Genomic DNA, 12,571 nt, shown 5'->3' on the forward strand with positions numbered 1-12,571 from the left:
TGCGACGAGGTTTAGCTGCCAACCAAGACGAAACAGCCGAATTAAGAACAAGTCCCTGTAAGAAAATTTCCAACTCCCCTTCAAATTTTGCATGCAGTTAGGCGCTCAGGGGGGATGCACAAAAATACCCTTTATAAAGGTCGCAGCACTCTTGTTGCCATGGTAACAGCGGCTGCTTGTTCGAGGCCTAGGGCCTCGTTTTCACACAAAAACGTCGCAAAAAAAGAGTGAAATTTTTATTTCTCTATCTCAAGCTAAATAAAACATTACAAATTGGCACTTCTATCATACATAGTAACATCATTCGTCTCTACATTGATTCATTCAATTTTCCCTGGGAGTGAATGTGAACACACCAATAGATTATTCATCTCGGTACAGTTTCGGTCATTTTTGTTGTCGGGTAAAACAGGGAAAACGTTTATCTGAATTTCTTCAAAAGTGCACCGATTCTGCAACTGAAACTACCCACCTAGCTGGTTATAATATTCTAGTTATTAAATATGTACTATCTCTGCGGGCCTGCCTCTACTTTTTATGGAGGAAATTCGCGAACGAAGCTCAAAATCAGATATTGCATAATTTGGCGATGTTTACATCTAATGTTCTCAACAATAAATGTTTCAGAAAAATGAAACATTCAAGGCTTTGAAAGAATGTTATCTGAAGAGCAATATCCCGAAGAGAAATCTCACCTCTAGTAGTCATCTTTAAAAAAAAATTGATCAACCTTCATGGAGGACTACTCGACGTAACAACAAACATATACCTCAAATCGTGTGCATATCATCCAGATTCCGAATGCTGCACCTTCTTTTATGGGAATTTGAGCGATCTGAAGTCCTCTGAAGATACAATGTTATACTTGTATGTCATTTAAGACATGTTGAAGTCGGCTGATCTACACGAAACTATCCTCACACCGGTCATTTGCTACATTGATCGCTGAGACAATCAAAGTCAACAAGACGCTAACTAATTTGAATTTGTCTGTCAATCTTTTTAGTGATGCTGATGCTACATCTATTGCTGAGGCAATCAAGGTCAACAAGACGTTAACTAATTTGAATTTGTTTAACAGTGGTATTAGTGATACCGGTGCTACATCTATTGTTGAGGAAATCAAGGTCAACAAGACGCTAACTAGTTTGAATTTGTCTCGTAATCGTATTAGTGATACCAGTGCTACATCTATTGCTGAGGCCATCAAAGTCAACAAGACACTAACCAATTTGGAGCTTGTCCGGCAAAGATATTGCCGGTGCTGCATTTGTTGCTGGGCCAATCTAAGTTAGCAGGAAGCTAACCAATTGGCATTTGTCTTAGAATAGTATTAGTGATGCCGATGCTCCTTTTTATGCCGAGGCAATCAAAGTCAGCAAGACTCTGACCAATTGATTGAAGTGATTGTACTTTTCCTTTTGTACTTTTCCTTTTAAGTAACGTTTTTTAAATTTTCCCTTTTGCAGATGCAGGAAGGAGCTTTTTTAATTGTCTTTAGTTGCTCTTTGATTAGATTACATTCAAGTTATAATAGCTACCTTTGTGATGTTTTTTTCGTTTAAGGTGATGCTTATGCTTCTGAGGTATTTACATTAGACGAAAAGAAGTGTAAAACGCCATTGTTTTTAGAGTTTTGTTATGAAAGGAATATCATAAGCATGTATCATCCACGAGCAGCAATATTTTTTCCATTCTTTATAAGCCTCGAGCGCCTCTCTTTCAACATAAACCAAAGCAAAAAAAAGTTTATAGGCATTGTTTTTTATTTCTATTTCGATCTGCACAGCAATGAAATTTGACCACTGGGAGGTTCCTAAAGGGGAGGTGTGCGGGGAAAGAGGATGGGTGGGGACACAACAGGGGCGAGGTAAACAAAGTGTGCTGTGGATAACTCTTAAAGGGTAATGTATTGCCAGCGGATGCCTGTTTCCACACAGGTCTGGGGCCTAATTACGAGTTAGTAGATGTGCGACCCGGCAGGCGAGGACGCATAGCCCCAGGAATGAAGGGATGATTGTCGGTTCCCCATACAGGAAGATCTGGATTTGTACCAATTATGGATTCTTTGCTAAAGAGACTGGCAGTTAGAGCTTGGTCAACAGATTGTAACCAAATCGTTTGAACAAATTTTATAAAGGAACTCTCTGAAAGATGGAGCTGATAAAGTCTTCACTTTCATCAGAAATAAAGACAACGGATTTGAAACGTTAACCGACATCCTCGAAGTCATATAAAAATACTTAAAAAAAATTAATAGATTCTAAAATAGAACAGGACCCAGTTGTTCAAAGGGCGGATAACGCTATCCAATGAATACATCGCTATCCAGCGGATGTGTTAACAAAGAATACTGCACCATCTATCGGATGGAGATTTATGCAGTGGTTATCGTTATCGAACAATGAGGACCAGGTGGACGACTGTTAGTCAGTGGAGTGATCTAAACAACGGGTAGTATTCACAGTTAACGATTTGGAGCACAACTCAGTAAGTGTTTTTTTTTTTTCGTTGGGTTTTTAATTTCTAACAGCAAAAACATGTAAAGGAAACGAAACATCGCAAAATCTTAATGTTTCCCCAACAAAGCCATAATAGTGGGATTGGGAAGGACAGGAAATTGACTGCTGCTAAAGCAACGCTGCTATGCTCCCTCACTTCCCGTACAACCCCTCCCCTCCCCTCTCACCCCTCATCCATTCCTTATCCTACAAGAGCCATGATCCCTCCGTTAATTGCCTGACCACACGGGCTGTAAGGGGAGGAAAACTTGAAAACTCCATCAGTAAGTTTAATAAGAGCTTGGCGGAAGAAACAGAAAAGTAGTTTTCCCTTCCCCTCCCCTCCCTTCTAATCCCCCCTCCCCCTTCCCCTCCCATCTCATTTGTTTTTGTTGTCAAAGCCCATTTCCAGTCTTTCCTGGAAGTGGCTTCTGATGTTTGACACCAACATATCCTCCTGGGAAGAGAAATAAAAGGAGGAAACAATTCTGAGAGCAAAAGGTAGTATTTCTCGTATACCAACGTCATATGTATTGCGCTGAACTGATTTAAGGACCCTGATGGCTTTTCCTTCTTTTGAAAGTCGTTTTAATCCACGCACCCTATAATGGAATTACAATCAAGCCGTTTGCAGTAAGCTGTGTAACTTTTTCGAAACTTCGTTTTCAAAGATGAGATTTCTGTTGAAATATCTGCTCCATTCCAATAAAGGAAGTGTACCACGCCATCATTATTACAGTTTTGTTACCGAAGCGATTCCATTTACATGCGATATTAAGGAAACAGGATGGAAGAAGTTTGCTTGAATGCTAAGGATTAGGTCGAGATAATGCTAAAATACCTGTGGTGAAAGACGAAAGAAACCAGTTATACAGGTTAATAAAGAGAACAGTGTATTAAACTAGGGTATGTAGAAATGTAGGAAATAATTTTTTAAATAAATTCGGGGAATGGATTACAAACTTAGGTGTCAGAGTGAATGTCAACCCATCTTGCTCCCACAGTCATGAAAAGAGTTTTAGAGACCAAACATTTTATTTACCACCGGGGGATGGGAGATTCCTCTTCCTTTTTTTTTTGATTGAGGGGGGGGTCACCTGGTTTTAAGGAAGGGAGGGTGATCAGTCGTCTCTAACAGAGTGTAAGGGAGTACTATAGAAGATTGACCACCAATTCACTGTCAATGAGGGGGAATCATAAATTTTATCATGGCGTAACCAACCCCCCCCCCTGCCCCCCATAGGCGATAAATAATGAGCGACCGCTAACAACATGAAGCGAGTCTTTCTGAGCGTTTGACTCAAGATTATATTCAGATTTATTACTATTGAGTTTGCACCGATAAATTGCAAGTCATAGGAATACGGTCAATAATTCTTCAATATAGCTTTGTAAAGTATTTATCTGGTAAATTTTATGCTTTTTCTTTGTAGCTTCAGCTGAATACATTTGAATACAACCATCTCGTAATTGAAAATTAGGTGCAGAGTTTCTTTGTTTAATCCCCGCAAGATTATCCGACTCTCTCTTTATGTATTAATTGCGTACAATATTCTGATCAGGTCCATCTATGCCAGTCCCTCTGGCCTAGTCTTTGGACGGGTCGACGATGGAGACGTCAAAGGAACAGACTCAAAGGCTTGGTTTACTGTTTAGCTCTACTGATCAGATTCCAACAATTAGTCATGAGAAGGAGGAAAGTTTTGATTGGGATTAAGTCGCAACTACGAGCGTGGAAGGTTAGAGTTTCAAAGGGGCAGTGGGTGGGAGAGGCGGATTCCTGCCACTAAAAACTTTGAAAATATAAGAAGACGAACGCATCATTCGTAGTTTTGGCAGAAAAACGCTATCTGACGCTGATACGCCCAAATATACAAAAAAAAACCACGAAGGATTATGTTACTACTATAGAAGGAAAAACATTATCTTCCTTTGCCAGAGGAAAGGTGCAAAATAAAGAGATCACCAGGCGAAAACGGAAAGTCTTTAACTGCAATGCGGAAACTGCGGAAAATCTGCCGTGCGTGTCTTGTTTTTCAATCTTAAGATGCGTGAGCTGTAGCGAGAGGTGATATGAAAGCAATCACACGATGTTGTTTGGAAGCAACTTTAACGGCAACTCGTCTGCAGCTTAAAGAGAAAAAAAGTTACTTATTGTTTAGGTGAATCTTGAAAGAGTCCTGTAATAAATTTTTTTGAAACGATGCTTTTGAGTTTGTGCTGCCCTACTGAACTGTTCGCTTGAGAGAAGGCTAAAAGGCTAGAGAACTTGCTCCTGGTAGGGTAGGATTGTTTATACTGTTTGCTACATTCAGTACAAGTGCTTGACCTTGTTAATTACCGAATCGCTTTTAGTCTCTTATCTTGGTTACTAGCGCGTAAACCCCGCAAATTCGCTTAGTTATTACTTTGTTTCACTGTTTTAAATAGTTTCATTGTAATTTGTTTTTAGCCCGCTTTTGCATTTGCTTTTCCGTGCTTAGGAATCAGGGACATTCGCTCTTTTGTTTACTTGCATTTTATTTTCATCTGCTGTTATTGTAAATGGACACGCGCCTTTGTTGAAAAACCTGCTCACTTCATTCGTTTTTGTTAGCACAATTTCGCACAGTTCGTCATAATTTCAATCAGTTTATTGCAAAACAACCTCTGTTCCTTTTACTACTCTTGTCGTTGGGCTATATTTTACTTAATTTTGTTCTCACGTTTCGTCCAAAGTTTTGGAGGGGTAACCACATGTGGATAAATGTCAGTATCTGAGCAAATACTTACCTACCCTTCCCCTAAGAGAACGTTGACCATAACTTGTCATCAGTTGACTTTTGTTGGGTCGTTGGAGGGGTACGTGCTCAGTTGTTCACATAATTTCCTGATTATACCCAAGCAATAATAATGTAAGCGGCAGAAATAGAACCAGTGCTTGTCAAATCATATGGTTCTCGATTATACTCAAAAAAAAAAAAAGAAAGAATAACTGACTGATGAAATTATACGTAGCTCTCGTTCACCTTCGTCCCTAGCGGCACAACGTCAGTCGTGTTTGCCTAATTTTAACTACGGTTCTTCCAATACGTGATAGTGAAAAAGTTTTTACTACTGGCTGGAGGTACAGCTGGCATATTTTGTCGACTTTGCTCATATTACTTTTCCGCATTCTAAACGAGTCGTACACTCCTTAGAATTACTATTTTCGTGAATAAATTTACATTTTCTCTTTTTTTTATTTAGTCTTGTACCTCTAGCTGGTAGGAATTAGAAATCAGTTAAAGAAAACAATTTTGCCATGCAATCATCATTTAGTAGAAAACAAGGTGGTTATTACTCCTTGGAAAGTATAAATGTAAGTCTTCTGTGTCCTCTACTTCATTCTATTCGTACAAACAAACACACCCTGCACAACTATTTTCCAAGCTTTGGTTCTATTTTTTTTTTTCAACTATTTACTTTCTCGCCTCAAAGCAGGCTAAGGTCACAGAAAACTGTCTTCTACAAGCTTATGGAATAACATATCTTCAAACATTGCAATCACGTGTTTGTTACCTAAGCATTTTTTTCTTCGTTGCTTATCAGCTGCATACCTGTCAGTGCCCTGATGGCAATCATTCTCCCTTTTTTCAGTGATAACAAAAGGAACTTAATCATATGTGATCCTTGGTGGAGACTTTGCAGTCTGGGGATCATGAAAAAATACTTTTTTCCCTTTTATTTCTACATTCTTTGTGACAAATCAATGAGGTATTAAAGAGACATTCATTCATTCCGTCATTCATTTATCAATTTTGTCTGGTAGTCAATCAGTCAGTTAGTCAATGATATAAGTCTGTGCGAGAGGCATGTGCTGTAGGTATTGACTTTTGGGTCATATCTGAAAAAGGGTATTGAAAACCACATACAAACCCCTCCTTTTTCAGGTTAGCCACCACATTTTAGCCATTGAAGTTCTGCAGTGGTTTTATTTTTTATTCCTTTCTATCTTTTCCAATTTTTGCAAAAAAACAAGGTAAGTGAATTACGCACCTGTGTTGGAAACTGTACGATGCGTTAATTATTCTTAATTTAATTGACATTTATAAGAGATTTCCTATATCTATACATAACTAAACAGAAATGTATGCAGCACGTGTTTTATCGCGCCATATATGGCACTGTTCCAAAGCGTTGTCGTAAAATCGTTAAATCAAGTGAATAAACAGTGACTTAATAAGGAAGCGTGGTACAGCTTTTTCACGTTTTTGACACACCTGTCTTTCAAAAATCAAAATAAAGAGTAGATTTAATTTGCGATTTTTATGGAATGTTTTTGGATCCCTTGGTCTCCCCATGAATACTACACCCCTGCATCCCTCCACTTAACATTCCCCCTCGTAACCAAAGTTCATCTGAGGCACCCCTCTGACTTTAGACTTACCTTTGCCAACACCGTAACAGTAATACATAACTAAGCTAGTTGTTGTTTCCACTTCGTGTTCGTGTAATAGCTTCTCGGCTGATTTTAGGGACTTTAAGATGCAGGCTCCACTACGGCGACCGGAAGTCTACACTTAAAACCCATCGGACTGCGCATGTCTTAGGCGGGAATTCACGCCGTACTCTTGCCATCTGCTACGGCAAAATCACTTCGTTCCCGTAGTGGTGAGTACGTCAGAATTTGCCATAATATTTTTTCTGAAGTCTTAATTATTTGAATTTTTTTTCCTTGTGATTAAATTACTTACGTTTCTTTACGAGTTGATAAACCATAGCTGAACGAGATTTGGTCAAAATTTATCTGTAGAAAAAAGATGTCAAAATCAGGGACAGTTCTTCAGTTTACTTTTCCGGCACTAAGTTGGTGGGTGCTGATAACAAGTTATTAGAAAGTCATTTCTTTCCGTTAATTTTGATTTTTATAACAAGTCAATTTAGTGGACGACAGCGCACGACTTGTTGCTGTGCAAAGAAATTTGGTACAAGAGTTTTACAAGTTCAAGAAAGGACGCAATGAAAGCAGAAGAATTTGGACGCAAATTTCCGAAAACCTCAACAGTGTGACTGCAGTCAAACTCAAATTAAATCAAAGGGTGGTGAGAGAGAGATTTGATTTGCTACTTGGAAGATGTCGACAGCAAAGTAAAGAAGAAGCAAAAGCTAGTAGTGCATCTCCCGAGCCAACAGAGCTCGATCGACGTATTGTTAGAAGAAATTTCTGGAAGAGAGAAACTAGCAGAATAAACGAGAGAATCTTGTAACAGCAAGAGCGTAGAAACAGATCGCAAAAAAACCGAGATGCGTTCCCAAGCCTTGGAAAGACTTGGTGAAACTAAAAGAAAGGCTAATGAAGACTGTGAAAGAAAAGCGAAAAGGCAGCGAAGAAGCGGAGCTGATGTTACCGAATTTCCACGGGAAAAGTCAGAAAAGGAGCTTAAGATCCGTGAAGAGGAGCTCGCTTTGAAAGCAAGAGAAGTTGAAAACGAAAAAGAGAAGCAAACGCAGATGTTTAAAAACCAGGAGGCTATGATTGCAAACATGGCATAACGACATGGCATAACGAAAAAGTAATAACTAACTAGTGATTTTAGATATATGAAAATTCATATATTTGCACTGCGGTGGAGAGATGAAATTAAGAGATCCTCGCAGCTAAGAACACTACTGAAACGAGTAGTTGTAAACAGGACCTGAAAAATGTATTTTAGTTTAGTTTATCATAGTTTATTTGTACCCAATTCATTGACTAGCTCCCAGTTGGCTTGTTAGCTCGATTGGTAGAGCGCTGCACCGGTATCACAGAGGTCATGGGTGCAAATCCCGTACGGGCCTGAATTGTTTTCAGGTCCTATTCAGGTCCTAGGGTCTCTTAATTTCATAATAACTAACTAGTTCCCCGACAGAGATGACATTGCATTGACTTGCCCTTCCTTGTAAATTTATTGCAGCTTCAAGTTAATGACTTTGTTGATTAAATGTCATTTTGCATTTTCTGTTTTTTCAAAGAAGAAGTAAATTCTGTTGGGTTCTGCCAATATGATCTCCACCTATTTTGCTTGAAATTTGTTCTGTGTGTACACCATTCAAGATTTCGTAGAAAAGGTTGTGGTTATTCATCGTGGTGAATAACAATGAAAGCTAAGTTTTTCGTTTATCTCACGAGGTAGTCACGTGTGATGTAGATCGCGACGTTTCGACTGCATACTACTAGTCTTCTTCAGGCGATGAGGTCGACTGATCATGCGTGATCTTATAAGGCATGATGCTCTGCCGTGATTGGTTGTTTTTCAAAAGCTCTGATTGGTGCATTTCGGTGCTAGAGCTGTTTCATTCAGTGATTTCCTCCCTCGGCGGTCCGCTGTGGCACGGCTCTCCTGTTGTTGTGTTTTTTGATCGTGGGCATTCACGCTTTTGGAATTTCTATTCCACTATCCCTGTTGATGTTGTTGGGCTGAAGTCTTATATGAATTGCCTCTTTGACTCTGCGCATGTAGTAATAATGGTCACGATCAATAAACTTTACTTCGTTCCAGAGTGGCTTGTGTCCAGTGTTGTGGGCATGCTCTGAAACGGTGGAGGTCTCGGTACGGGCGAGTCGGAAGTCTCGATCGTGTAAACAACGCCATCGTTCTGTTGACTATTTCTCCATTCTCTCCTTTTTCTACACAAGTTACTATAACGGGAACTAGCTCAGATCTCTCAAGGAAAGTGTGGGTCACCGCTTATAAAGGTGACGCTTACTGAGCTGTCAATCTCTAATCTTCTTCATCCTTTTACACTTAACTAGCGAATCACATTAAGCTACACAGAACGGAGTTCACATACTAAGTAGGCACTTTCGAGCTGTTTACGCTTTACAAAATCATTTTCTACCTTAAATTTTTGACTATTGCGGTTAAGGTTGATCATAACTAAAACAAGATTGGTAATATAAAAATTATAATGAACTTACTAACAGAATTAGAATTATACTTGAAAAGATATCTTAAGAGAAAATAGTCCCCAAAGACTGTTACATAACAGAAGAATAAACAGAAAATTCGGCGAAGAAAGGGCGTGCCCAAAGTACCGTACCGCTGTTCATATAAGTTACCTGATTGTAAATTCAGTGCGGAGGATGAAAAGTACTACATGTTTACACCTTTAGGGCCTGTTTACATGGAGGTGGGGGACCTCAGGTAGGTGAGGTAACCCGCCTGTCCATATAATTTTTTTATTTTACTTTGATCACGTTTACATGATAGGTGGGGTGACCCGCTGATAGTTCCATTGTTGAATACGATGACCGCGAGTTGCATAAGTGTAATTCAACACTTCATTTCTTATCATGCTGATAACAGGAACAGGCTTGGTGAATAATGTACCATGTCGCTATACTGATATGGAAAACACATAACAGCAAACATAAAGCTTCTTCTCCATCACAAACACTCCCTTGACTGCATCTTATATTACGGTATGTGCATTTTTTAAAGTCTAAACTGTGCCAAACATTCGTCGCTAAAATTTTCGAAGTCAAATTCAGAGAACGGGTCATACGGAAGTTCTAGGTTTTGTGATTCGTAGCTAGTGTAAAGCAACAAAAATTCGTCATCACTAATGTAGTTCATCTTATAACAAAGACGGAATAACTCTCTTGCTTCCTTGAAGGATGACATTTTTGCCAATAGAATGACTGCACAACAACGCTTTGAGATCTGAGCTTTTCGCCGTAGTGTCGCTGTAACTTAACGATTCGTATTTGGAGGGAAATACTCCGTACTCACCCTTATCTATCGCGGCCAAGGTAGCCGTAGTAAAGATTCACCGTACCGTATCTTAAAGTCCTTTTTTACATCAACCACAAAACTAAAAGTCTTGGAGATGTTTTTAGACCACATGGTTCGAAGATACACGAAGAAGCTGAATCAAGATTGAGGAAAATTACTCTTAAAAAAAAAAATGTATTCAAAATGACTCCCGCATTTCTTGCCATGTACTGACTGACTTTAAGCGTCTGGATTGCGTTATTATTTCATTTGTAATCCACTTGACTTCCGGTTCCGGCCCCAGAAATATGGGTACTCTCGTGCATCCCCATAGGGGATAGATCAGTGGAACCCGACCTTGATTATATTTAGTAGCCCTTGGAAAAGAATCCACGGTTGATAAACAAGAAAGAGGAGTTGAAATCTGTCTGTTACAAGTTACTTTTTACTTGCGTGACTTTCACCCACGCGCGCGTGATCGATATCGGTGTCTTTGTTCTCATTCGTAACATTCGCAAGTTTCACGCATAGTTTAATCTGAATGGAACGTTTCTCCGAAAGAAAAGTTTCTATGATTCATGCAAATGTCCTAATTGTCTAACATAAATGGGAGTTTTTTTCCATAAATCGCACCATCCGTCATGTTGTTCAGGCAATTTGCCGACAAGGATCGTGACACTCGGTCCCAGTCTCAAAACGAATTAGGGCCTTATAGGCCATCCCGTCAAGTGACTTCCAGAAGATCTTGGCACATCCTTCCTCGTTGAGGCATCAACAAAGGTCTGACAGGATGGTGTCTTTGCGTGATTATGAAATTTACTTACTCTTTCTTCTGCTGGTAAAGTTTCACGGGTCAGGTAAGTGTGAAGTTATTCTCCCGTACAAAGGATTTGACAGTATATTTTTACCATGTGCCATTTTAAGCTTAGATATCGAAAACGCCGACCCTTTATTAATGAACGTGATTTTCGTCAAAATGATTTCCGAACTCCAAGGTTGCTTTCAACAGTTTTTGTACTTCAAAATTTAGATATGATGTTGGGATTTCAATCGCGTGATAAATGAAGTCTGAATAACTATGATGCGATAGAAATCAAGAGCAAATGATTTTATGTTTCAAGTGTAACAATACCATGTACGTTCAGAGTTTAACATCAACATTGAAACTTAGAAGTGCAATATTTTCTTAATTAATGTGAGTCGTCTTTTTAGCCATGAGGAAAATTACTGCTTTGTCAGGTGGCTTTCCATTACAAACGTGATGGCTGTGCAAACTCAGAAGAGAGTTGCCATCTGTACATAAACTCTCTTCCTTTCCATCCATCACTCATTATTGGGAAGAGCTTTTTCCAATCAGTATTGGTTCAAACAATAACCTCAGCAAGGATAATTTTCTGCATTGAAAAGTATGTGAAGGTATCTTTGCTGATGTATATACCTACTGAGATTTACTTCAAGCTAATTTAACAACAACAACAAAAAGATTTGTAATAAACTGCACAAATTCTGATAGGTAGGATGGTTTCTCTCACTAGTGAGAAATTAGCATCTGACCAATCACAAGTTGTAGAAGATATTTTGACCAGTGAAAACAATGGTATGGGTTTTTTTTTATGCCTTTGTGGTTTGGGGGCTTGCCAAAACGAATGAAAGTGAATGTCAGTGAGGTTTGCTGGTTGCAGACAACTATAGAATCATGACTTCAAGGTTTAAAACAAGAAGTCAGCCATTGGTGTAAACAAGTTAGATTTACTAATGAAGATAATGTCAGAGAAAGCCAGACTTCATGAAAATTGGTGAAAATCATTCTGATTTCTCCTTATGCAAACTGATTGCAATCTTTGTCTAAATATATGCCTTGATCAATCCCTGACATTTGCAATCCAAAGAACTAAAGTGGAATCTCCTCCAAAATGGTACAAAAGACTTAAATTTGTAGATTCTGACTCAGATGAGAAAGTATTACAATCCACCTTTGCCATTTGATTCATGCACATGTGAATGAGAAACATTTATGTTTTAAATTGGCACTATAATTCCTATAATATTAATGCAAGCTTTTCATTCAACTAATTTGTTCTTCACTTTTGCCTTTACTTTGTTTCAGCAGTAATGTAAATGTTGCTCTATTTTCTGCAACACACACAACCCACATTTCCTCAAATTACATTATGATTAGTTTTTGCTTGTACAATTTTTATCCACTCATAGTCTAGACAAAAACTTGCTTGTTCCTTGCTCATTATTTTATTTTCCAAAACTTGTGAATATAAATTACATGTTCACACTTAACTATGAAGTATCTAAGTATATTTCTTACATGTCTCAACCACATTTAACCATTTTTGGAACTTA

At 38.7% G+C, this 12,571-nt stretch overlaps 1 protein-coding gene and 1 pseudogene across 2 annotated transcripts in view; both read left to right on the forward strand.

The window, feature by feature from the left end:
- The window catches only part of LOC131792885 (NLR family CARD domain-containing protein 3-like), a 102,268-nt gene that overhangs the window by 19,356 nt on the left and 70,341 nt on the right, over positions 1–12,571 (forward strand). The window lies entirely within an intron of this gene.
- On the forward strand, positions 735–8,015 carry LOC136281830 (uncharacterized; annotated as a pseudogene).

This window comes from Pocillopora verrucosa, chromosome 6 (genome assembly GCF_036669915.1).
Source record: "Pocillopora verrucosa isolate sample1 chromosome 6, ASM3666991v2, whole genome shotgun sequence".
NCBI classification, from domain to species: domain Eukaryota; kingdom Metazoa; phylum Cnidaria; class Anthozoa; order Scleractinia; family Pocilloporidae; genus Pocillopora; species Pocillopora verrucosa.